Raw genomic sequence first — 27,209 nt, 5'->3', positions numbered from 1 at the left:
GCGGCGGCAGTAGCCGCGGCGGCGGCGGCTCGAGACAGCTGAGGGCGGTACGCGGGCGCAGAGTTCTGGGCCCGGCAGCTAGGCCGCGAGCGACCGCGGCGCCAAGCCGGTAGGTGAGGGGGTTACGGTGCAAGACGCTTGTGGTTGGGGGCGGGTGGATCTGGGCACGCGCTGTGGGAGAGCGGTTATTCGTAAGGGGGCGGGGCCGGTGGGGTCAAAGTTCACTCTTGGAGGAAAGGGTCGCGTGGAAAAGGGTCGCGGGTCAGAAATGAGGAAAGGGGAGGGAACTGTCGCGATCAGAGGTTAGGCCCACGGAGGGGGCGTGGCTGGGTTCGAAATCAATGCAAAGTTTGAAATACTAAGTGGGGGCGCGTAGGAGTGGTTCGGAACCGGTCTCATGAAAGGGGGTAACTCAAAGTAACTTAAAGAAGAGGGTGTGTCTGTAAGGGTCGGAGGTCATAACCAAGAGAAGTGGGCGGCGACCTGGTTGAAGATTTAAAAGGCTCAACCCGAGGAGGAGGTGAATGAGTTTTAGGTTTGGGGGTGTCTGAGACAGCATGTAGGTAGAAGGTACAAAGATAAAAATCTGACGGGTGTAGATGGTCTGGGAGGGTCCAAATCTAAAAACTCAAGTGAGGCGCGTGCAATGGGAGGGGAACCAGGATATCTAACAGAGTCGTCAAAAGTGCGTTCTGGTGGCAGAGTTGAAGGAGCCCCTTCCCACAAATAATGAAGGCCACACACCATGAAACACTGATGATAGGCTGGGCTAGCCTCTCAGTCAAAGCTCTGCTTATGTACTAATTTAGCACTCAGTACAACATCACGGGAGCCAAAGCTGTTATTAAGAAGCTAAGTGATTTGCCCCAGGTCAGCTAATGAGTAAGGTGAGCAGCTGGGGTTCTAGCTCCGGAGCTCTGTCCCAGAGTGATTCTGTAGCTGCTGCCTTTCAAAAACTCTTGGTGCTAGTTAATGTTTAACGAGAGAGCGCACCGTGTGTGCCTGGTCTTGTTTCGTCCTTTATCTTGTGAGATGGGTGAGTTGGGTGTTAGAGAACACCCCTGTTTCCCACATAGAAAAAGTAACGCCAAGAAAGCTTTGTTTAGAGGCAGGAGCTTTGGTCAGCTACCTGCCACAGTGTCCACTTTCCAGGAGGTCTGTTCCTGGAAGCCACTCCCTGGGTAGGAACAGTGTTTAGCCTCCTTGGAAGGGTGTGACCTGGGAGGGGAGGTTCCACTAGGCCTATGGGAGTGGCATGTTGGTGGGTGGCCCAGAGTCCAGTGAGCCTCTGATCGGGTGGGTGTGACCTTAGGAGTTCTCTATTCCTGACACCACAAGCTCTCCCTGTGGTCTTCAGTGGCTCCCAAACACTTCAGTTTGAGGCTTGGTCCTCCTTCCAGAGCTTTGACCTATCAGCCATCTTTCCGCTTCGATCATTCATGCTTAGCCAGCCCTGGGCAGCTCTTGGCTTGGCTTTCTTTCTCCCTCTATTGGAGAGCCCATTCTGCCTTTTCCTGGTTCTTGAGGCCATACGCACTCCTGCTGGTTTCTGGGTGTTTCTGGAGTACCAGCTGGTTGCAGAATGTCTGTGGGGACCATTAGGCATTGTGCTGGGTCCTCAGATACTGTAGCAAGGGGACAGGAGGCACATAGCCCTACCCTCAGTGCCTGCTTGTCTCTCCTATAGGAGCATGCTGAGACCAGACCTCAGCCAGCAACACTGAGCCTAAATGGAGCTGGGACAAGGAGAGTGCCCATATGCTGGGTCTGTCCTGAGGTTCCTGTCCTTGGAAAGTCCCTCAAGGAAGCTCTGAAAGATGAGTAGGAGGGACAGGAAGGGACACAAGGTCAAAAAGAGCAATGTGTGCATAGGTCCTGGCCTACTAGTGGTTCAGCCTGGGAAGAGCCACTTATAGTGAGTGCCTCAGTTTCCTCCTTTGTAAAGTGGACCTAATAAGAGTGCTGGGTATAGAAGGCCTGGCCTGAAACCTGGCATACAGTAGGCACTGGACAGCCTGGCGTACTGTGGAAGCACTGGTCTTATCGCTGGCTCCCAACTTTCCCCACCCCCGCCTGCCCCTGACAGTGTCGGAGAGCTGGCATGCAGCCAGCACCAGATCTGTGAGGTCACCCAAATTCCTAGCCTCGTGGTGCCAGCTTGGCACAGATAAGGAGAGATGGGGGTTGTGCCATTGGAGACTCAGATTCAGGCCCCTACTTTGTCTTTGGATCCTGAGCAAGTGTTTTGATATTGACTAATTTCGTCCTTTGTGTGCTGTGGTAGGCTATCGAGAAAAGCAGAGCTTTCAGTGTTAGGGAATGCCCAGCCATCCCTGTCAGATGACAGGAGTGCAGCCAGGGATGCCATCCACCCATTACCCACTCAGTCCTAGCTTCCCTGAGGAACTGGATCAGCAAAGCCACCTGTACTACCTAGAGGACAGCAGGCTAGTAGATGACAGTCCCACATTAACACCACTGACCCGCCCATTCCACGGCTCATGTCCACTGCTGTTTCACAGTGCCCAGTGTCACCTGAGCATGTCCCAGTGTTCTGCACCCACAGGCCTTGGATGGTCACTTGATTTCTGTGCTATTCAGATTTCTTGTGATTGGTCACATAGGAGTCATCACGCTTTGGTGGCCATGTGGTCAATTCCTTGCTGAGCTGTCACTGCGCTGTGATGACTATTCTAGAATGTTTCCATGTGGGCCATGGCCACAGTATGTCTTGACTTACACCTTGTAGTGGAGCTCACACTGGGCCCTGATGCTGGGGGATTGCTCTCCTAGAGGTTGTGCTGTGCTTCCCAGCAGCGACCAGAGGTGCTTTCATTGTCCCACCTGCTGTGAGTGTGTGGCTCTGGCTAGAATGACTTCCTTTGCATAGACATCATAGGCTGTCCCACTACTCCGGGAAGTGGACACCCAGGAAACGGCTTTTGTGACTACTTTAGCCTGATGTCTATCTAGCAGGCTTCCGGACTTTGGCTGTTACTCTCTAGGACATGTAACATTGGCCACAGCTTTGACCACTCTGCCGTTGGAACACCTTCCAGGATAGACATTTGAGAAAAGGCCTGACTGGGTAGGGTGTGTCTGTTTACACTCTGCCTGTGTGCTTGTTGGTTGCACTGCTAACAGAGCCTGTCAGATTTGTCCCTGGATGGTGACACCCAGATAGGTCGGAGGAGGAGGTTCAGGCAGTGGGGAGAGGGCTTTCTTGAGCAAGGGATGTCTGATTGAGAGAGAACGAACCAGGACTTCAAAGAATGGAAAGGTGAAACAGGTGGTGGGTACTGAAAACGTACAGACCCTGGGCCCAGGCAAGCTTGGGGCAGTCGCAGGCTTCAGAGTAGCTAATGCGGCTAAGCAGACAGTGGTGTTGGGGACCAGGAGTGTGGCCAGCGCTGCCAAGCTAGGACAGGTGAGGAGTGTGGCTTTTAGTTTCATTGCAGGGAGGACTTGGCTGACATTGTTTTCCCTTTATAAAGCTTGCTTAGACTGACTGGGGTTGTGACTCAGTTTCTAGAATGCTTACCTTGAATGGCAAGGCCCTGGGTTCCATCCTAGGATCCAGGCCTGATGGTGCATGCCTTTAACCCAGGAGGTGGGATCAGAGGGACCAGAGCAGGAGACCCTGTCTCAAAACAATACGTCACCACAAAGCCAAGACAGCCCAGGCTGCTATCAAGGAGCTAGATTATAGGGGAGGCAGCAAGGATGATGCTACAAGAGGGAAAGGCAGTGATGGAGGGAGGGTCCTGTCTGAATTCTTCCCCCATATTAGCTCACATGACCTTTGCAACAGTTTTTAGTCATGAGAAAACAGACCCAGAAAGAGAGACTTGTCTAAGGTACCTAGCATGCAAGTAACAGGGGGAAGCAAGATTTGAACCCTGGCTTGGGGCTCCAAAATCCCTGTTCCTCCTGACAGCCTTCAGTGATTGGGCAATGTTCATTTCCATCCCCATGAGTTCCACCCAGGTCCCCTTTCAGACAGGTTCTCTGGGGACCTGTTGGACATGAGGAGTGATGGATGGTAGGTTCCTGTCCCCGCCAGTACTTACATGACCCTGCCTTCCTTATGCACCACCGTGCACCACTTCTTGGCCTGTGACTTGTGAGGAGCTAGATTTCCTGGCCAGACGCCGGTCAGGGGTGTTCCCAGCAGCTGTTTCTTACATCTCCTACCAGACTGGTGGCCACAGATGCCGCCAGTAGGAAGCTGTCCCTTTCCAAGTCACCGCCAGGGAAATGGATTTCCCCCTTGTTCATCCGGGGCCGAAGCTCATTGTCTGCTGGACAACTTGGCCCATAGGAAAGTTTGGTGGGGGCGGGGGAGTTCTGAGGAAGGTCAGAAGGGGAATTCCCCCAATCCCAAGGGAGCACACAATGACAGTAGGACAGACAGAAGCCATAGCTCATTACAGCCTGTCTCCTGGGACTGCTGGTGTCCTGCTCTTTTCCAGCAGTCCCAGGGACAATGGGGACTTCCCTGACTAATGTACAGTACTGCATATCTCTTGGCCAGCCCCCTTACTAGGAGCCTCTGGGGAAGAGACAGCCTCCTCCCTGGTGAAATGGGGGTGGTTTCAGTTCCCTGCCCGCCAAGCCAGAGGCAGATGTGAGGGATGACTGCATGCAAAGTGCTCCTCGGCTCAGAGGCTGATGAGTCTCCATAGCCTCAAACTTAATGGCTTTCACAGGTGTGTCTGTGTCCTGGTGCCATGACCCTGGCTCTCCCTAAAGCATAGCTGCAGTGCTAAGCGTCTCCCCAACCCACCTCCATCTCCTGCAGGTGTACAGAGCTGTGTGCAAGGACCCCGAGACCATCTGTTCCTGACCTCATTTCTCCTCCTGCATTTTCATGTGAAGTCACATTGTTCTGCATGTGCGTGGATTACCTAGTCTCTACGCAGTCACTGGAAATTGTAGTCCGGAGGGAGAGTGGCCAGGATGCTGTCACTTTCTCAGCATAGTCCATTGTCCCCAGGTTCAGAGAATCTCCTCCTTGCCACATTTGTTCCTGAAAGCACTCTCTTCCCTTCTGTTTCCACTCAAATGGGTCCTTCTATTCCCCCGTATCCTGCTGTAGCCCAGGCAGCCTCAGACTCTCCAGGATCCTCCTGCCTTGGTCTCCCAAGTTCTGGGACTACAGATGTGTACCACCACACCTGGCTTGCAGTTTTCACTTTGCTCAAACTCTGGGCCACAACCTAGCGTGTTCTCGAGTGTCCCCTGGCTACTATGTGCCCTGTCCATTCTGTGCTGCAGACCAAACGTGACTGTGCTAGAACGAGTGCCTAGAACTGAGGCCAGAGCTGTACACCTGAAGCTCTGCAGTGAGCTCCACCTGCCAGACGGGTGCTGCCTGCTTACTGTGCTCCCCCCCAGGATCTCAGGACCGCACACTCTGCTGCTTCCGGCAGGATGTTATCTGCCAGTGACAGTGGACCCCAGGTTGGTGACCTAGGTCCTCACTGTTCTGAGTCCTTTAAATGAGTGTTTTGTTGTAAGGCACGTCAGCGTCCTTTGATGCCTCTGGTGGGAGGTGCCATGTGCCTAGGATCCTGGCTTTCCAGAGGGAAACAGAGGGACTGAGTTCAGGGCCAGCCTGGGCTAATTATTAGACTTTATCTTCATAGAGATATTAGTAGTGCTACTTCCCAGAGGGTTGCTTGGGGGACATAGCTATATATTCAACAGGCAGAATGCAACGGCAGAGGCTGTTGACTGTTGGATTTAATATTCAGTACTTCTTTGTTTCGTGTTTTTGTTTTCTGTTTCTCTGTTTGTAGCCCAGGTTGGCTTGGAGCTCCCTGTGTAGTTCATGCTGGCCTTGAACTAGTTAGTGGTCTTGTCCTGTCATCCCTCATGCTGGGTTTATAGGTGTGAGCCCCCACACTCTGTTCTGAGTGTATCCTGAACTTACCGGTCCTTGAACTCACAGTCATCACCCTAGGTGTCACACATCTCCATTTGTAGGGCAGGACTGACAGCTGGAATGCTGTTCAGAACAACCGGCCACTGTAAGCAGGACTGGGGTTTAGACCCAGGAGGCTGCTGCTAACTCTGGCTAACCCTCTGACCACTCCCAACACTGAGAAGGCTCATCTTTCCTGGTGTTTTCATTCCAGGCTGTATAGCAGCTCCGAAGGGACCAAGACAGGTGGGGCCTCTCACAGAGAGGATGTTCCGCCCCTCCCAGCCCCAGGAACTCTGATAAAGCCCCATTGTGCAGATTTCCAGATTCCTAGTCCGGTTTCACCACTCCCACAGGACAGAGTGGCCAAGAGAGACGCCAAGGCTTGCCCCTCTTGTCTATCCCCACGGTTAGCAGTCAGATTGGCCAGGGGGAAAAAAATAGAACTCTAAAGACTTCTCCACAGAGTCACCCCCAACAAGGGACTCCTCCTTCAGGCGTCTCGTTCCTCCCTTGAGGGATCTCCCACTCCCTGCTGCCCACATGTCTCCATAGCCTTTGCCTTTCCTTTCCCCACAGTTCTCCACAGCAGCCTACTCAGACAGCATTTATGATTACTTAGTGTGTGTGCATGGTGCTAGGGGTTAAAGCCAGGGTCTTTGTGCATGAGAAACAAGAACTCATTACTGAGCCAAGTAACCAATCCCTCTCTGGAAGATCTAGGCACTGGCAGGACTACAGAACTACCGCTGAGCCATACCCCCAGCCCCTTGTGGATGGAGTCTAGCTAATGACTCCACCCCAGAGCCACGCCCTCCAGCCCAACTCCAGTGCTTTTTGTGTACACAGTGTGTGCAGAGACCACAGCAGGACCTTGAGTGCTATTGAGTTCTCCTTTACTTTGAAACAGAATCTCTCACAGGATAGAAATTTGCCTTTTTTTTTTTTACCAGAAGCCTCCTGTCTGTACCCATGGGATTACAGGTATATGCGGCCTGGCCTAGTTTTTTACTTGCATGATAGAGACTTGAACTTGAGTCCTGGTGCTTGCTGAACAGCTCCTCTGTCCATTGAGCTAATTTCCTCAAGTCTCAATTCTATTACTTTAAAAGGCTCATTACTGTCAAATAGAACAATGCGTCAAATACAGTTACCTTAGCCGGGAAGTGTAAGGTGGCCCTGCATGCTCAGCCCAGCTCAGAGGCACAGCACCTTAGAGTCTACTCATCTCCCCTCAAACCATGCCCTCCATGGGGTACCCTGCCCTTGGTGGCCATGATGCGTTTGTGCACTCCTGCATCCCAGCACCGTCTTGGCAGCTTTCAGACTCACGTGGACTCTTCCAGTCTTTGTACCTGGATTCTTTCTTCTCAGCTCTGTGAGATAGATCTGCCCATTGCTGTACCACATCTGTTTCCAAGTCCCCTGCCATGTATGCGTGCGCGCGCGCGCGTGTGTGTGTGTGTGTGTGTGTGTGGTGTGTGTGTGTGTGTGTGTGTGTGCGTGCGCGTGCGTGTGCATGCGCGGATGTGTGTGTGTCCGCGTCCCCTCTTCTCAGGGTCTCTCATGTCCCTTGCCTTGCCAGCCTTTTCCCACAGGCCACTCCCAGGAGCGGAGGGCAGGGTGTGCTCACCATCTGGAGACAACTTGATAGTGGTGAGGGTTTGCTTAGTCCACAGCTTTGCGCCCCAATAACACTTGGCATTCAGACTTTCTATTGACTTTGGACCAGTTTTATTTATTTTCTTTATTGTTTTGCATGTTTTGAGACAGTATCTGATGGCATAGCCTAGACTAGCCTCAAGTTCACGGCAATTCTGTCTTAACCTCCAAAAACCTGGGACAGCCCTTCTTCCGGCATTGTTTCTGTGTGAACTCAAACTCTAAGCCTGTGGTGGTGGTGGTGGCTGTGGGAGGAGCTAGGCGGAGACCCGTGAAAGGGGCCAAGAGTCAGGGGTCCCTTGCTAGTCTAATTTAGGGAGGTGGACCTTGACTAAAGAGTCACACCTTGGCAAGGAACCAGAACCGGGCTGTCGCCTCTCACTGCCTTTTCCTGGAGGTGGATTTGAGTGGCAGCAGTCTTCTTTGGTTTGTACACCGTGGTCTGATCCTCACTCCTCCTTCATCTTACCCCTCCCCCGTTAGTATTGTCCTCTTTCCCAGTATAACCTGGCACTGGTGCATGTTTTTCCCTTGCCATCCCCTTGTTCAAGCTGCCCTCACTTTCCTCCTGGCCCATGCCTTGGACTCTCTTATCCCCCCCTTCCCACAGCTCCCATAGTCTGTCCAGCACAGCAAGAAGCCCTTTGAGGCCCCTCCTGCAAGGCCCTTGGACACCCAGCCCTCACTTCATTGGTCTTTACTGTTCTCTGCCAAAGGATTGAACATTCCAGGCTAAGTTCTACTTCAGTGCCTTTGTTCTTTCAAGAGCCCTGGCCATCTTGTCAAGTCTCAACCCCCTTTTAGGGGACTACTAACACAAGCCTACAATAGCACCCCCCACACACACACACACACACACCACCATGCAGCAACTGAGCTTGCTTGTCTCTGTCCTACCACACAGTTGCTTAGATCCTGTTGTGGTGTACACCCTGAAGGCTTCTGGTGCATTCCTTCATAGCCTAGCTTCACATTGGTAGGCTGGGGTGGGGAGTCTGTGCTCTCCCTACTTGTTCTCACTGGTTTCTATACAGTGGTCCTAAATGTTGGTGGACTGACAGAGTGAGCCCCACTGACTGGAAGGCACTGTCAGAGCAGCATATACTGTGAGACCCAAGTATGGCGTCCACCTGGAGAACCATCTGGCCCTAGTTCCTGTGGATATTCCTTGGGAAGAGCCTAGCGGGGCCTTTGAGGAATTGAAGACTGGGGGTCAGGTCCCGAGATGGGCCGACTTTTCTGTGGCTGGTAATAATTAGCAGGGACTTGAGCAGACAGCCACACTGCAGCCTGGGCCTTCCTGGAATCCCATGGGTGCCACACCATTTGACCCATTTTCCAGATGAGAATAAACCTGGCACCTGTGGGGAGTCCTTGGTGCAGCCACAGCTTGGTGCCAAGATGATTCTGGTGTCTCCTCCCAAGCGATTGGCATCTTCCTGGCAGCCATCAGGCAGGGCGCTTCTTAGTGGCCTTCAGAGCTCAAAGGCCCAGTCAAGTTACCGGCTTGTTCCGGCCTCAGGCTGTCTGCCCTTTTAATTTTGATTTCTCATTTCTGAACAAGAGCCTTTGTTTCTAAGGTAGTGCATTTTCTTGTTTCCTTTTCCTTTTTTTTTAAACTTTGATTACTATCATGAGTATGTGTGCCTGTGTATGAGTGTGCACACACGTGTACTGCAGTGTGCTGTGGGAGCCAGAGGACATTGTGAGGTGGCTTTATATTTCCGTATTTAGGTGGGTTCTGGGGCTTGGACTTGCGTTGGTACCCATTGAGCCACCTTGCCTTTCTGTCTCCCCTTCCCACCACAGCCTCCCAGCCTGTGCATGTGGTATGTCTTCATGCCTTCTCATGGCTCGGAACAGCGGCATGCTTTCCCAGAGCGCCCTTGCCTGCTTACTATGTTTATTCTAGCTACTTTATAATGGGGTCTCCACCCTTCACTCCCCAAAAATGCCTGGTTCCCCAAATTTGGCCTTGCAGGGTAAAGACCTCCCCGATCCCCTGCTTTTTCTGTGGCACCATCCTGGGCCTTGCAGAGGATAGGTAGGGTGCCCAGAGAAGCTGTAATTTTCCTCAACAATTTCAGGGGCTAATTAAAGGTTTTCCTTGACTAATCAGCTTACTGTTTAATTATCAGGGAACAGGCGGAGAAATGTAGAAGACTCTGCTGGGGTCTCCCCAGAGTGTGGCAGGAGGAAACCATGGAGGCCCTTGGTAGGCTTAGCAGGATTTGGGGATACCCTGCATCTCCCATGAGCCAGCCGGAGTCACTGTCCCTGTATCCCCTCCTCCAGTTACTGTTTGCCTAGTGTTCTCACCTTAATTCTTCTGGGGTCTTGGCTTAGAGGTGAGCACCCCTAGGAAGCTTTGCAGGTGCTGGCCTGTGCAGCTGGAGATCAACCCCACAGCCCCCTGTAACCTGGCTGGTCATAGCTGCCCACCATACATTCTGAGTAGGACCCTGACGGGGATGCCTGCCCTGGGCCCAAGAGCTACTTACTGGTCTGGAGGAAACAAGGGCTTTGGGAGTGGAACTCAGAGGAGAGGGCTGGAGTTGGAGGAGGTGCAGACAGGTCACTGAGTGATGGCCCAGGCTTTCTCTGGGGACGAGGCTGCTGACTGGACCGCATGGATCCTGGAAGTATGTGGAGGGGGAGGGACCCAGAGATGGCCGCACCAGGCATGGTTTCATTCCTTGCATTCCTAAGCAAGCCCCAGACTTCTGGTGGCCCTAAGTGGGGGAGGGTGGCCTGGAGAAAGACCTCTGGACACTGGCCCTGCCCCTCCTCCTACCTCACTGTTGACTTCACTCTCCCTTCCCCTGTGTCTCAGGACTGGCTGAGTTCTCGGCTTGAACCCATTTTATCAGCAGAAAGACTCACCAGGCTTAGGGGATGCAGGGACCCAGACCCATGTCATTGGACACACACCTCTCACTGTAGAGGTTTTCTAAGTGCCTCTGATGGCCCGAGGGAGAGATTGACCCGGACACTTGTATTAGCTTTCAGGATGTGTCAGGACCTTGCTGCACTTGAGTGCACTCCGGGGAGGCAGGACTTCCTTGCATTCACAGACAGGGCAATGGAGGGCCACGGTAGATTTCTGTGCCTGGTGGTATAGTAGCCACCTCTGCTCCAGGCTTCCATCCCTAAGCTGTCCAGAGGACTGGGCAGGCAGTACTCTGCACACACTTACACACACACTCACTCACACACACACACACACTCTCTCTCTCTCTCACACACACTCACATGCGTGCTTCTGTGTGCTTTCCCCATCCCTGGCAGAAGTTTCTCCTGGGAGGCTGGAGGGGATGACTTCAGGCTCAGGACATTGTTCCCATGGGAAGGCTGCTGACATCACGGGGCCTGCTTCCTACCCTGTCCTCACTCCTGGGACTGAGGGATGCAGTATCCTGGGGTTGCTGTGTCACCTGCAGACTCCAGCCGCTCTGTGGGCTCATGTCTGGTCACCACTGCCAGTTAGAGTTCTGGCTGTTTGGGCTTGCACCGTCTGCTGACCCGAGTTTGGTGCCAGCAAGGGCTTGTGTTAAAGAGGCGAATGTCACATTGTAAGAGCCTGTGTTATTTTAATCCCCAACAGCTCTGGCTGTGCCTCCTCCACCTCATCCAGGCCCCTCCAAAACTGCTTCCTCTCTTTCTCTGGGGGAGCCCTGAGCTCGGATGTCCCCGATCCCACATGTGGCACTGGGGTGATGACCGGCTCCCTGCCAGGGGGCTGGGGGATTGAGTCCACGTGTGTATGTGCCGCCTGGAACATTGTTGCTGTGTCATTAGGGTCATTAGTGTTCCCGTTGCTGTTGTTACATTGTGGCCAGGGAGGGCCATGCTCCCACAGACTTGCTGTAATCTGAGCATCTTCCTTCATAAACATGGGGCACATGGGGGAACTGCTTCCTACCCATCCCAGGTGATCCTTTTAAAACAAACTCTAAACTTTAGCCAGGAAATTTCCAGACTTGTCTCTTGACACGAATCCCATAAGACCCTCACACTTCCCAACTGAGGTCTATTTGTCACTCTGTCCAGTTTGGTCCCAGACTAGGTCCAAGGCCTCTTGAGCCGCCTTCCCCCATCCCCCACCCGTGTATATGTGTGTGTGTGTGTGTGTGTGTGTGTGTGTGGTGTGCACAATTTTGAAGCTGTTGCTTGTTGCTATGGGTGAACATCTAGGTTTAATAATTTAATGGCTTGATGTTTGCACAACTGTCAAGTTAACTTTAAGGGTAAAAAAAAATTTTTTTTTTTTGGTTCTTTTTTTCGGAGCTGGGGACCGAACCCAGGGCCTTGCGTTTCCTAGGCAAGCGCTCTACCACTGAGCTAAATCCCCAACCCCAAGGGTAAAAATTTTAAAGGGGAAAAAAAATCATGGTGATGTATAACTACCTGTTTCCGGCACCTTCGGAAAGTTGCGGGCCAGGCTGGGTGGATAAACAGACAAGCATTGTTGGACAACAGAAGAAAAGAATGATGAGATGCACTGAGTGCCTCCTGGTCCTCTGAACAATGGAGCCCTCACGGTCCTGCATACCTTGTGCAATAATAGCATGGGGCCCACACATGACAGCTTACGGCTGGTCTCACTGCTGTCCCATATCTCCAGCATGGAGCACAGAAGAGCCACCAGGGGCTGTCACTGCCCTCAGGAAGGTTTATTTAATCTAAAATAATTTCTTCTACCCTGTGGAACTAGCTGCAGAACGCTGGACAGGGATACCTCGGACCACAGTGTTCCCTGTCACAGGGGTGGAACCTGGGAGTGTCTGAGTGTGTGGAGAGGCCTGGGCTCTGGGGCTGTCACCTCCCAGCTTTTGTCCCTCTGCAGCAGGGTGTGAGGGGCCTGCTCTGTTTGTGGCAGAGGCGGGGTGGGCAGCAGAATGGGCCGAGACAGCACAGCACATTCACAGAAAAAGGCTGAGGGCTCAGCTTACTCTGCAATGCAAAGTCTAACCCTGTACAAAGCATGGAAACTTGTGGGTTCACTCCAGTGCCTAGGTATCAAGGAACATCCCATGTTCCGCCCAGCAAGGGAACAAGTGCCAGCAGCTGCCAAAGGTCCCTTCCCAGGATTGAGTTCTTAGGAGCTAGCTCATGCTTTCAGCCCTCCCTTCCTTCCCTTTCACTTCCCAGTCAGTCACCTACTGCACTGGTCCCCTGCCCAACTAAAAGACAGGCCCCAGGGACCACACCTTGTGGTCGCTGCAGCACCACACATCTTTCCATAGGTGGGAATGACATGAGATTGGCACCTCCTGGCCACAGCTTGCTCTGTCTGGTATTTTGCTCTTGAGAGCTCTCCAGCCAGTGAAGGAAACACCAGCAGGAGTGCTGCTCTCCAGCCTGGCCTGGGTGGAAATGGACCTGGCTCTGGGCTCCTCCTGCCCAGTCCCCCACCTCCTGCCTCCCCACCCAGCTCAGCAGGTGAGATATGTAGGCTGAGCCTGGAATAGGAACTAAGAAGAAACCGAGAGAACAGCACATTCAGGGGGTCAGTTTCAGTCCTACGCTCTGTAAAGGGGCTGTGATGTCTCTCGGAGGGACCATGGACCAGGCAGGAAGTTTCTCTTTTCTGACCCTGTGCCACCCTGGTTCACAAACGCTACAGGGAAGCCATTGTAGTGATTACTACCAAGGGTCCGGATCGGCAGGGGTTTATCACGAAGCTCTGCTACTGAGTTGGTAGCTTGAAGGTGAGTGCAAACCCTACCATCACCTCAGTGAGCCTCACTTTCCCACTTTAGAATCTGTGTGAGGGTTAGTTCATCCCAGACTGGCACCTTCGTGCCCTCAGTGCCATTGTATGAGTTACATCCCTGCACGGCATCTTAGACACCTGGCAGAAGCAGCTGGAGGAAGGAGGGGTCTGTGTGGGCTCAGGCTGGAGGATACAGCTTATCCTGCAGGGATGGCATGGGGCAGAAGAGTGAGGCAGTAGCAGAGAGAGCCGAGTGCTAGCACTCTACTTTTTCTCGGAGTGTGGGGGGTTATAGGTATTTGTGAACCATCTGACATGAGTGCTAGGAACAGAACTCATGTCCTCTGGAAGCAGTAAGCTCTTAACCAGTGAGCCATCTTTCCAGCCTCTCCCTTTCTCCTTTTTATACTCCAGCCCATGGGCTGATGCTGCCTACATCTAGGGGGAATCTTCCCCGCTCAGTTAACTAGTTAGTTAACCGCAGAAAGACACCCAGAGATAGGTTTCTGTGGTGGTTTTAAGTCCAGAGGTTGACAGCCATCACAACAGTATTGTCCTTACTGCCTTTTATTCACTGTCCCTTCAGACTGGGCAAGGCTGAGGACCAGCACTAGTGAGAATTACTCTGGGGAGGCCAGCAAAGTGACAGCTGCCATGGTGACGCCTGTCTGCGAAACCAGTAGTGGCTGCCTGGAGGGGGAGATATGTAGGCTGAGGCCTGAAATAGGAACTGGTTTGGGGAAGAAGAAACCAAGAGAACAGCACATTCAAGGCAAAAAGATCTGAGCATGGTAGTGTACCCCGTCCTGGTCAGCAAGTCGTGAGTTTGAAGCCAGCCTGGACTACCTAATGAGGCTTTGTCTCAAAACAAAACAAAGGCTAAAAGATGGGAGCAGGTCCGTCATTTAAAGAAATGCCTAATGTTCTTAAGTAAACTTACCTTCTGAGGTACCCATGAGGTACCCATGGGTTCACATTGCAATTGTAAGGCATTATGAGCCAGATCTATCACATTCTCTCTCCATCTTCCCTCAGTGGTAACATCTTGCAGAGTCACCCAGGTCCCCAGTCAGGATGTGGACTTTGATCCATCACAAGCCATCCCTCTCCTCTGAGGCCTGCTCCAGCCACACCCGTCCCACCCTTAACCTTCCCCAGTCTTACAGTTCTTTCATTTTAGGGTTGTTGCATATGCAGAACCTTCCACAGAGAACCTTCTGGAATGGTCTTCGTCCATGCAGCCTAGTTCTCAGAAGATGCTGGCAGATGGTTGTGCATGTTGGGAGCCTCTCCCTTGCTGTTGCCGGGTGCGCTCATGTACCCCGGGGTGCTGCATCACCCACCCATGGAGGGCATCTGTTTGTTTCTAGTTTTTTGGCTATTACAAGGAAAGCCTCCGTAAACGTTCCCATAGTCTTTTTTGTGTGGAGTATAAATTTTTGTTTTTCTGGGACAAATACCCCAACATGTAATTGGTGGTGTGACAGTTACAGGTTTTGAGGAGGATGCCAGACTGCTTCTCAGAGTGGCTGCGCCATTTCCCACTGCCATCAGCAGTGCAGCGCAAGCAGGGCACTGTCTCTCTGCAGGCTCACCAGCACTTGTATTGTCACTATGTTTTATTTTAACTCTTGTAGTTAGTGTGTCTCGCCGTCGTGTTAATTCGCGTCTCTGGCTAATGGCTAATGCTGGTGAGCATTCGGTGTGTTTATCGGCCATCTGCGGATCTGCTTCCGTGACAAGTCTTCTGGCTTCTGCTCACTTTATTGAACTGTTTGCTTTTTTATGTTCAATTCTGTGAGTGCTTTATCTTAGGCACCAGGCCTTTGTCAGATACGCGACGTGTGAATGTTTCTCTCAGTCTGTTGCTTGCCTTTTCCCCCTCAGTACTAGGGACTGAAGCTCGGGCCTCTTGGTGTGCTAGGCAAGCACTCTACCACAGAGCCACACCGCTGGCTTATCTTTTTATCCTCCTCACATGGACTTTGGCAGAGTAAAGTCTTCTTTAAGCAAAACAAAACTTTATTTTCAAGTATTTTATTTATTTGTATGTGTATGGGTGTTTTGCCTTGCATGTATGTGTGCATGTATGTATATGCACATGTGTGTGCCTAGTGCTTGCAACTTCCAAAAGAGTTCCGTGGATTAGAATTCCAGTTGCTGTCGAGCCCCTGTGTAGGTACTAGGAACTGAACTTGGGTCCTCTGATAGAGCAGCCAGTGCTCTTAATGGGGAAAGTCTTAAATTTTGGTGAGGTCCCTACATTCATTCCTTTTTATAGCTTGTGCCTTTGGTGTGCAGTCTGAGAACGCTGAGCTGAGCTCTGGAGGCTTTCTTCATGTGTGTAGAGCTGGGGATGGACTCGGGGCCCTGCATTCGTTAGGCAAGGATCTCTGGGCCTCTTAGTGTTACTAACCCTAAGCTGCCCTGGCCGGTTGTAAACTCAGTCTATAATCCAGGCTGTCTTCACCTAGGTTATGCTTTCTGGAAGTTTTAAGAACACGATCCTTTGTAACTTGTGTTCAGTATGGTTTCTGTCAAGGTTCCTTTTGTGTGTTTAGGGGAAGTCAGTTGGTCCAGCACCTTTTATGAAGATGGTGCCTTCAATTGACTTTCCCAGTTACCGCAGTCTGCCATCACCCCATGCTTACCAAGATGTCCTTTCCCAAACAAACAGAAGAATAGCTAGGCGTGCTGGCTCAGGCCCGCAGTCCTGACTCTCAGAAGGCAGAGGCAGGAGGATCTTTGCCAAGCTGGCCTGGGCTGTGACGTGAGACCAACCCTGGTGGGGTGTGGGTGTGGTGAGGAGAGTAATGAAGGTGCCAGGTAGGTAGAAGACATGGACCTTCATTTATCACAGGCAAGACTGAGGGACAGCTCGCCCTCCTCTTATAAGGTTAAACACCGAGCGTGAACTGTGCATGTGACCTGCCACTGCCCTCCCAGGGACACATTGAAGAAATGAAAGCAGGCCAGATAGGGTGGCATCTTTAATCCCAGCACTTGGGAGGCAGAGGCAGGTGAATCTCTGTGAGTTCAAGGCCAGCCCCATCTACATAGTGAGTTCCAGGACAGTCAGGGCTGTTTAGAGAAAACAACAATAAATCATCAAAGACAAAAACCTGGGAGCAGGGACTGGAGCAATGTTTACACATCCAGTTCTGTGCAGTGTTCTTCACAGCAGCCAGAAAGTGGAAACAACCCTGCGGCCCCCAAGAATGGAGAGAAAACCAGCAGGTACACATAATGGCATATTATTCAACCATAGAAAGGGATGAAGCCTTGATAGATGCTATTGTGTGGCTGGACCTTAAAAGCTTTGCGCTTAGTGGAAAAAAGCCAGGCATAAGGAAGGGTGATTGTGCAATCCCATCTGTGCACAGGGCCTAGAATAGCACAAAGGGGCAGAAAGTAGAAGAGGTTATGGGGTTGGGGTGGGGTTGGGACAGGGAAGGAGCGATGGCCTTTTGTTGGCTAAAGGCTGGGGGAAGAGAGTGCTGCGGTTATACAGCACTCAGTGTTTAACGACATGGGGCTGCTCACTTCTAAGTGAAAAAGATAGACATTGTGTACCTTCTACACAGTGGGGAGCAAATCACTGGCCTCTTTTTTTAGAATCTCTTTGGTTTTCTGAGATTTCATATGTGTCCCTGGCAAAACTGGAAGTCACTGAACTTACCATGATATCTCTTGTTTTGCCTCCTGGGTACCTTACAAGCATACACCACCATACTGGGCTGGAGAGGTAGCCCAGAGGTTAAGAGCACTGACTGCTGTTGCAGAGGTCCTGGGTTTGGGTCCTAGCACCCAGCTCACAACTGTCTAACTGCAGTCCCAGGAGATCCAGTGCCCTCTTCTGGCCTCTGTGGGCACTGCACACACACAAGTCCACAGGCATATATATGGGCAAACACTCATGCATAAAATAAAAATAAATCCCTAAAGAATGAAAGTCATATTGGTGGGAGCCTGTTCCTGGGTTCTCCGCGCTCCACTGATTTGCTCTCACTGTTAAGCTTACTGTCTCCATCTCTAAGTGTGTGGCAGGCTTCAATGTCAAGTGGAGAGCGCCTCCCACTCTTTCTGTTCCCCCATGGGCCTTAGCCTGAGATTCTGGACTTTTCCAAGATCCTTGCCACCTCCCTTGACCTTATCTCCTCAGGATCCTACTTATCACAGTGTGTGTGTGTGTGTGTGTGTGTGTGTGCGCGCTCGCGTGCGCGTGTGTACACTCGTGTGTACACTCGTGTATGTGCATTCATGCGGAGGCCAGAGGTTGATTTCCTCAGGCACTCTCCACGTTGTTGAGGCTGGATCTCACTGAATCTGTATCTCACCAATTTGGCAAGACCCACTGGCTAGTGAGCTTCAAGTATCAGCCTGTCCCCACCTTCCCAGCGCTGGGATTACAGACACATGCTACTATGCAAAGCTTTTCACATGGGTACTAGGATCTAAACGCCTCAGGTCTTCATACTTACATAACAGACACTTTATCAACTGAGCCATCTCCCTAATGTTGCTTTTCTTAGTAGATGAAATCTTGGCTGTCCCATCTGTAGCCCCCGCTGTCCTGGCTACCATCCTTAGCTGGCTGGCCCATGCTCCATTCTAATTGCTTTTCTCCGCACCCATTCTGGTCCTCTGGATCCTGCCTTCCCCCAAGCAGAGTTACCACCTTAAGTGTGTACCTGTCCCAGGAAGCCTGCCACAGCTCCCTGTGGTCTCTCATGGCCTGCCTCCACTACTTTGTCCTCCCCTTAGACCCTGCCCTTGCTGCCCCTCCGCCTGGCCTGTCAGCTGAAATTCTAAGTTTCATTTGTGTGATGTCTGATCAGAAGGCCCATGGGGCATCTGGTGGACACATGGTGACCTCTTGCTGAGGACCGAGTCCGGGGAAGGAAGCTGCATGTGGCTATGGCAGGTGATTGCAACTGGGTGAGAGCGATGGAAATGAGGGCAGCGGTGACCATGGCCTGGGGCTCCTGGTGGGGAGATGGCTGTAGCTGTGAGGCCCCAGCTGGTTTTCAACAGAAAGGGACACGGTCAGATTAGCTTTACAAAGGTCCGCCCGACCCAGCAGAAACACAGGCAAAGGTATTGAATAGACACTTAGTGGAAGAGAACATTCATTCCATCAGCTTCTATAAGCATGAGAGGATGCTCGGTGGATAGAAGTAGAAAGTGCAGATGAAAACCAGGCTGAACTGAGCAGTGAGCTGGCAGAGCTCTGCTATGCTGCATAGAGCAGAGATGGACCCACTGATGCTGCAAGTGAGGGATGGCAGCCCTGGGCTTGCTGAGGTGCTGGGAGCAGGACAGCCCTAGTGCAGGGCCACTTGCATTGCCCACAGACATGCTGGCAACACTTGTAAGATGCCTGCTTTGCCTCTGCATTGCCTATGAGAGCAAAAGACAAAACTACCACCCGGGCCCCATGGGGCTGGCTCAGGTCACCACAGCCCTTAAGGAGGCCACCTAAAGGGAGGGCCAGCAGTCTGCAAAATGAGGCATGGTGAGAATTGTAAGCTCTACATCTAAACATGCATGCATAGTCTTTTCCTTTAAAACTGACTCGATGCTAGGATGCATGCTGAAAATTGCCTCACTAATATTACAGCAGAACCGTTACTATAAAGGGAAAACCTTTCTTGCCCCCCTCCAGGAGAGGAGACAGATGGTGCCATCCTTTCTCTGCACTCTCAAAGCTCCTGGTCCTTCTCCTTTACTAGGGATTGGACACAGGGCCTTGTGTGTACTAGGAAGGCTGAGCGTCAGTGCACAGCCCCAGCCCCGCACTGGAGTCTAAGCGTGCGCTCTACTGTTAGGCTGCATCCGTTTACATTGTCATGGGGGTGTGAAATAAGGTCTTGCTATGTGCACTGGCTGGCTTGGCATTTGCTTTTGTCCTGGAGAGACCTCACATGGCAATCCTGCTGCCTCAGCTAACAAAGTGAACCACCACATCTGGCTACTTTGATATTGAGATAGGGTCTCACCTAGTTGCCCAGGATGATCTTGAACTCACTGTTGCCCAGGCAGGCCTTGAACTTGTGGTGATCCTCCTGACTCTTGGACCATCATCCTTTGCTCTTCCTCTCTGTTTTGCCACCTTGGACAAAGTCTCAGAGCTGACTCCTATCCAGACAGTTGTGCTTTATCATCATGGCTCCTCAGTTCTGTTACTGAGGCCCGCCCACCCCCATGCAGTTCAGGCCATCAGCTCACAAGCTGTCCTTCTAGGGGCCCAGGAGGTCACAGTGAAGGTCCTGTTTCCCGTGTCTAGTAACTGCACTGGCTCATGGGCTAGCATTTTTCTTATGTTGTATCCATGAGAGTACTTACTGGGTCCCCAGTATGTGCTGCTGACGTCCTCTGTCCCAAGTGCCGTGTAGCAGGGCACGCTTCAGAGTAGGACAAGGTGCTGTGTATGTAACATGCTGCATTATATATGGTTCTTTAAAGTGTGCAGGCATATTCGCAGAACACGTGAGTCTCTCTCTCCAAAGGATAATAACAAGGGCAGTGAGGTGTGCATATCCTGCCTCTGTTTACCCTTTGGTATCTTTTGGCATTGGTACCATGTGACTGTATCCTAGAAACTCGGGCAGAGATGAGAAGGAAAGAGATAGACAAGCTCCTTTGTGACAAACCATGATTAGTGAGTCACCCACTCAGCACAGCACTCCTCCTCTTGGACCTGTTTCCTGGAGCTGACCAGAGCTGGTCAGGCTGCGCCACCTCCCCCACCAGAGCTCAAACTTGCTGGTCTGGTTTGGGGAGGTGGCCTATCTGGCTAGTCTCTGGGTGGCTGCTTCCTAGGTACCCTGCCCCCACAGGTAGGTGGTAACTAGAGACCTGGGAATTTGGTGTCTCCCAGGCCTTGTTCTGCAGTGGGGAAGGAGTGGGAAAGAGGGGGACAGTGGCACTGACTACTTGTTGGTTGTCCTCACTGTCTTTACAGGGACCACAAGCCCTCGTGGGCTCCACAACCTGGGCCCTTTGCTCATTGGACCAGAGCCTTCTAGGCCTTCTCTCAGACAGGGCTATTTTTGATCAGATTACCTACCACAGAGTCCTCTTGTATGATTCGGGAGCTACAGACAGTAGGAGACGAGATCATAACTGCCAGGCCCAGAGGTCATGTGTGGACGCCTGGGCTGGTAGGAAATGCTTCCTGGGCAGGTACAGGAGGCAGGCTCTGGTTGGACCTCACATGCTTTTGGCCCCAGAAAGACAAGATAGAGCCTGAGAGGCTGCCTGGACAGATCCTCACACTGAGAGACACTGAGAGATTGCACAGGACACCTCTGCTCAGGGATTGCAGCCAGCTGGGCTTTTCAGAACAGATGAGGAGCAGAGGGAGGGGAGACGCCCCTTCCAGAGTAACTTGTTCCGAATGGAGACTCTGAGCAGCACTGCCTCATTCAGAGCAGCTAGGTAAGGGCACGGACATCGGGGGAGTCCTTAAGCCAGTTACACAACCTCTCTGGACTTTTTGGCTCTGCTGCTGTAAAAGAGGCCTGCTAAAGTGGCTGCCCTGTGCTGGGCGTCCCCTTCAGGGTGAGCGGCTCACCGCAGCGAGGTTGGTGTGGCACACATTGGTCCCAGCTCTACACTATCCCCTCCCGTCATCCGTATCTCCACTTTCCACTCCTTGCTGTACCACTGCAATAACCCAAGCCCAAGGGAGGGAAGGGAATGGGATCCACACCCCATCTCAGATTACCCACCCAGCCCACCCTGAGGTCTCTGGAGGCACTGTCTTATACTCTGCTCCTCCCCTATCATCTCCAACCCACTGGCCCAGAAGCCACCCTCTGGGGTGCAGTCTAGCTAAGCCCTGATTTCCTGGGCCTCTGTTATTCAGTGTGTGTGTGGAGGGGGAGTTAGTAAGATGGGTGTGCCTGTTGTACAGAGGCAAGTCCTGCTGAGACCAGGCTATGGCTGGGGTCTCTGCCAACCCTCCCTCTGTCCCACAGCTATGGGCCTACTAGCTCTAGCCCCACCTCCCGCCTCCCTGCTTCTCGCCCTCTGTGGGTAGGAGCCACAGCCCCAGCTGAGCTCTTACCACGGCTAGGCTAGGCTGTGTCTCCACCACTGTTAGCTTTGGGTGCACAGCCAGCTGATCAGTCTCAGGGTGCCCTGAAGCCTGTCCCTGTCCTCCCCTGCACTGGGAGATCTGGCTACCATTTGCCCTTGGAGAGATGGCCCAGGAAGTCAGAAGAGTATGGTATAGGTAAGCAGGCTGCCTATGACCGGCCCTCTAGGAGAGGGTGGGACTGGCCACTGGAGCCAGTGTGAATATGTGGGATGGGCCACACCTTTCTTGAGTTCAGGGGTGGAGTGATTCTTGTTCCCATGTGTGAGGTTGCAGGCTCCTGGGGAGTTGTCTGAGCACAAGCCTCTGTGCCAACAGCTGCCTGGTGGCTCTGAGTGGCCTGGTATTGGCGTTAGGAACTCATTGCTTGCTGTGCCCATGCCTGTGGTTGTGGGGGCCTCGGGTCTAACTTCGTAGCTTGGGTTGTAGTCCTCAGCACATCCTTCAGCAGGTCTGGCAGTTGTAAGGCAAGGATTGTGTGTACACATGTCCTCTTGTGCCTGCAGAGATGCTGGGGCCTATTGTGTATCCCAGCTCTTGTAATATGACTGTGGGTATCTTTAGGGAGCACTCCCACTGCCTCTTTGGGGTAGGGAGACATCATATTTCAGAGGGGTTCACGGTGGGGTGCTCAAGGGTCCCCAGTCCTTCCACTTGCTGAGCCTGGGCCTACAAGCTCCTTCCATGAATTCTCTCTGGTGCCTCCCAAGCTTCCTCCACTAGGCTATGGAACCTGTGTTTGAGGGGCAGGGGCTCAGCTCTGAGGTTACCTCACCATGCTGCACAGTAAGCACTGGCCCAACCACCGCCTCCCAGCTCACACCCCCAGGACAGCTGCCATTCGCTTAGGAGGCTGGAAGAGAGAGAGGGTGGGCGACTGTGAGTCCAGCTAGTCAGGGTAACTGTTATCTTGACATCCAGTAAATCCATCTGTCTGTGGGCCTGTTTGGGTCACTGTTGCAGGGTCTGTGACACGACTGTCTGTTGTACTAATAGTTATCACTGGCTGCATGGCATGCAGGGCTGTGTGGCCCGTGTGTGAGGTGCAGAGTGCTGTGGCATGGCAGGGCGGTGGACAGGAGCCTCCTTTCTGCCTGTCCTTCCTGCAGGGATTCAGGGAAGGGAGGATCAAATGAAGCGTAAAGCAATGTCTCCAGCCCTCACAGTTCACCTATACTCTTAGGTTCTCTGTGGCAGCCATCCCACCCTGGGCACTCTGGGCACGAGCACATGCCTGCGCCTGCCAGCTCAGAGGCAATAGCTGGCTGGGCAGCTTCTCGGTCAGCCTTCCTCTGCAGTTCACCCTTCCCACCCATGGTGCTCACAGCTGGGCATACACATTCCCCATCCTAACCCTGGGGAAGGGACACTAGCACATGCACATACTGGGGGCACTGTGACCAGTGTGGCATTGGTGTCCTTAGTGTCTCTGATGCAGCAGCAGCAGCAGCAGCAGCAGGGATGGTAACACCAGCAGCTGCAGGAGCCCCGTGCCAGCCCTGTTCTACATGCCTTACTTGTGTTGTCTAAATATTCCCAGCAGGTAGGGACTGCCACAGTCTGTAGTTTGCAGATAGAACACTGAGATCCAGAGAGGTTAGATGACTTGTCCATGGACGTGCAGCTAGAATGACTGAGTCGGCACCTGGATCTGGACAGTCTACTCATAGGCCGACAGAGCCCCTGTACTGGGATAGCCCCATATTGGGCAGTGAGTGGCCAAGAGAGACAGCCCCTATGCAAATGGGGCTGTGCTTCTAGCAGGAAGATGTCCATAGAAGACCACCCAGACAGCCTCTGGCCAGGATGAAGAGAGCACAGTTATAATGGCTTCCTACTTGTCTCCAACTTCCCAGCACCAGAGCACTATCTCTTAGTCATCCATCATTTTGTGGGGCTGTCCCTTTTGTGGACACTTATTGCCAGAGTTTAGGCTCTTACCTGTGGCTCCAGTAAGAAGCTGTCCTCAGGTTTCCCTTCAAGGCATGGCTTAGATAGGTGTGCCTCCTTGTAGTGTGAGGACCAAGGGAGATGCCCTTGGTTCTGGTTAAGACACACCAAGCTTCTTGCCTGGATTCCTAGGTGTCTTGAGTGATGTCCAGGCAGCTTGGGACAGAGAGGCTCTGGGAAATCCTGTTTGCCCTACCTCCTTCCCTATGCATCATGGTTCAGACTCATCACTGTGGCAAGATTAGTCTCACTACCCAGATCTATGTGTGCCAGACCCCGTCTCAAGGTGCTAGAGAACCATTTTGGGGGTGAGGCGCTCAGAGGAAGGGGCCTACAGTCAAAAGGAATATGGTGACTGGGAGTGATAAGGGTCATGGGGAAGTAGAAAGTTGTGCCCCATATTCTGTTAGGTATCAAGGTGGCCTCTCTTGAGTGAGTTTGTTTATTTGTTTGTTTGTTTGATTGATTTGTTTTTTGAGACAGGGTTTCTCTGTGTAGCCCTGGCTGTCCTGGAACTCACTCTGTAGACCAGGCTGGCTTCAAACTTGAGTTCTGTCTGCCTCTGCCTCCTGAGTGCTAAGATTTAAAGGCGTGTGTTACCATTGCCTGGCTGTCTCTTCAAGACACTAAGACTTGAATGTTAAGAAATAAGCTGCAGTTCTGAGCAGAAGGCTTTGTAGGTACAAAGCTGGGACAGGTATTGAAGTCCCACTTTGGATGTCAGCTAGCCGGTGGTGGGGCGGGGGTGGCAGGTATGTAAGATATGCAGGTCAATAGCAGGTCAGCCGTGTGGTGTCCATTGGAGTCACATGGGTAGTAGCTCATTTAACATTCCCTCTCCATGGCAGCTTCTCTGCTTTTAGGTGTGGTATTGTCAACAGTTGCCTCTGCCTCCTGCTCCTGTCCCAAAGGTCCTTCCTATGGAATGGAGGCCTCGACTGGAGCACAGGCCAGTGAGAAGCAGTATACTGATGGGGTGTTACAAGACCTTTGTGGGACAGAGTGGGTTTGTGACCTAGCACTAGGTGTCCCTGAGCAGTGATTTCACTTTTGTGGGCCTCAGTTTCTCGGTTTGGAAAACAGGAAGGAAGAGGATTCTCCACCCACCTTGATCTGTGTGGGGAACCCATGGTAGACCAGCGTATGTGCCTGGCACGTGCCTGCCAGAGCTCCAGCTGTGTGAGCCACCAGGGTCAGGCTGACAGCTTTAGTCAGGCTGACCTGTCTGTCATGCTGTGTGTTGGGGGTGGGGGTGCTAAGCTCTTTCGAGTGGATGTACTGGAGGCTAGTAGGCACAGCCAGGTGCTGGAATAAACTCTGCCAGGCAAGCCGAGCCTGCAGAGTTCACATTCCGTGCCCTGGCGCCATCTTGCCACCTTGGTTTTTGGACCAAGCAGAGCCTGCCTACTCTACCCATGCCACAGCCCCTGGGGGTCCTGTCCACATTATCTCCTGTTGGGTTGTCACAGCCTTCTCCCTGGTTCCTTGTCCCTGTTCCTCCCCTGCCTAGACCCTGCCACCCGAACTGCCCCACTGTCCCCTCACCTCTTTGATGTAGCTGCCAGGCCTTCTTGGCTACATCCAGCAAGTGCCTGCCTCAGCACCCTCAACCCTGACGCTTCTTACCTCCGGCTGCCTCTTCCAGAGCACAGGGCCTCTTCGGACAAGGCCTCATGTGCTGAAGGACTGCACTGACAGTTCCTACCTGCTTTGCCTCTATTTCCTCTCAAGACTTAAGTCTGCCCTGCAGACCCTGGGTAGATTTGGTTTAATGACAGTCATCTTTACCCAGTGAGAATCCTGCAACAGCTCTGCAGAGCTGTGGGCCAGACAGGCTCCACCTCAGTTGTCACTAAAATGGATAAGGAGGTGAAGGCCCAGTGGCTACGACCAGTCACTTGTGATTGGGCAGTGTCTGATAAGGAAGATGGGGCCATCTAGGAAGACTCCCTGGAAGAAGTGGGAGCCTGTCCCATCAGGAAGCCAGGGGAGAGAGGGACTCATTTACATGGTGTAGGTGGGGGGTGGGGGGGTGGCTTGACAGTCAGAGCTAACTGGGGGCGGAATGGGTATGGGCTTAAGGATGCAGGAGCCTGACCCCTCTGTTGTCAGCTCAGTCCTGGAAAACAAGGGGGACACTGACACAGGGAGGGCTTTCTTGGAGCTGGCGGCTTTATTCCTTCAGGAGCATGGGAGTGGACGAATCTGCCTCTCGGTTGAGAGCAGAGCAAGGGGCACAGGGGTGACTGGAAAACTGTGTCCCACAGTTTGAAGAATTCAGAGATTAAAACAAAACCAGAAATAAGCATTTTAAAGCCTGGTAGTTCTCAGTGTGAGTCCTTGACTGGAGGGGCTGCCTGCCATCCTACTCCACCCGTCCCTCTTTTCCCCAGCACTGGCCCAGAATGGCCCCTGCTCTGGGGTTCCCAGGGCCACAGATTCCTTCGTGGTGCGTGTGTTAGTACATTCGGTGGCAGGGACAGGTTTTCAGGCATCTTTCCTGTGACCAGCTGTCTCACCAGAGGCCCTGGGAGGGGCTCCAGGAAACCCCTTTCCCATGAGACTGCGGCAGGCTGGGTAGGAGGTGAAGGCCAACCTCTGCAGTGCCGGCCCAGGAGAGGAAAGGTGAGGTCTGGGGCCGGGCAGGTAGAAGCAGCATGGTAGCCCAGACTAGCCCTACATGGCGCAGGCAAGTAAGAGCCCAGCCTGTTGTGCTCACCTTCCTCGTTCAAACCCTGGCAACCTCTGACTGGCTTTCTCTCTGGAGTCTCAATCTCCACTGATGGGATAAGGAGCCTCCATTGTAGGCATATGGCACAGGGCTAAGCACCACTGGCAGGATCTGCACCAGGAGCAGAGGCCACAGGCCCTGGGAGAGTGGCTTATGCTAATGTTTGTTCAGGCTTTGCTCATGGGCAAGTGAGGGGACCTCACTGTGCCTCCTTTTCCTTACTTAAGCCATGGGGCTCACAGTAGCCCTCTGCTAGGTCAGGAGCAAAGACTGAGAGATCCAGGGTAAAGTGATTCAAAGAGAGGTGGCACACAGTAGGGGCACATTCCTGCTGGCTACTGTTGTCATGTGACTAGCATTGAGGATTTATTGCCTAAGCGTCAGTAAGAGTTGGCTCTGAGCCAGGCCTTCAGTGCCTTGCTTGTTTTGTGTTCTCTGTGACTCCTTGTAAAAGCTGCTGGAAGTCTCCTCACAAGAGGAAACTGAGGCATAAGCAGAGCTCTTTCCCCAGGGTCACACATTGAGCTTCCTGGCATGAGCTGTGGGCTGGGTCTTCACAGATAGATAAATCAGGGCATGTAGTGGTAGCTAGCTGTCAGCTAGGGTGTGAGGTCTGGGCTGCAGGGCTCTGAAATTCTGAGCTGGCCTGGGAGACCCATCCCAGCCACAAGATGCCCAAAAGAACCTGGGTGGGGCCTACACCAGGTCATTATAAACATGACCAGTTCCTCTGTTTGTCCTTCCCTCCATATGCTGCCCAGAGGAAAGGGGTGGCCCAGGCAAATATCCGGAGGTGTGCCCTTCCGCCCCTTCTCCTGCAGGGTCACAAGTGGCTGCAGTATGCAAGGTGGCGTGGGGATTCTGGGTGGGGTCGGGGTCTGTGTAGGGAACATGGGAAGATACTGCTAAATGCTCTCCTGCCTTTGCTATCCTGAGCGCCTCCCTACATTTAGTGAGCACCACCACTCCCTATTCTGCTGAAGCTGGGAGCTGTCTTGGGGCTACCTGGGTATGGGAGGTGGGAACTGAGAGTAGAGCCAAGAGTTCAGGGTGAATAGCAAGCTAGACACGGAGGACGGGGAGCCACAGGTCGCCGCACCAGACTCCACACTGCACCGGGCAG

General features: G+C 52.7%; 1 protein-coding gene across 2 annotated transcripts in view; it reads left to right on the top strand.

The window, feature by feature from the left end:
• Pak4 (p21 (RAC1) activated kinase 4) overlaps positions 1–27,209 on the top strand; it is a 39,285-nt gene continuing 12,076 nt past the window's right edge. Inside the window, 1 exon segment of one of the 2 annotated variants that reach the window (NM_001106238.1) lies at positions 1–109. The gene's annotated coding sequence lies outside the window, so the exon portion shown is untranslated. 2 annotated transcript variants of the gene reach the window in all.

Source organism: Rattus norvegicus, chromosome 1 (genome assembly GCF_036323735.1).
Source record: "Rattus norvegicus strain BN/NHsdMcwi chromosome 1, GRCr8, whole genome shotgun sequence".
In the NCBI taxonomy this organism is placed as follows: Eukaryota; Metazoa; Chordata; class Mammalia; order Rodentia; family Muridae; genus Rattus; species Rattus norvegicus.
Note: the sequence above shows the minus strand (reverse complement) of the source record. Positions and strands in the feature narration are given on the sequence as shown.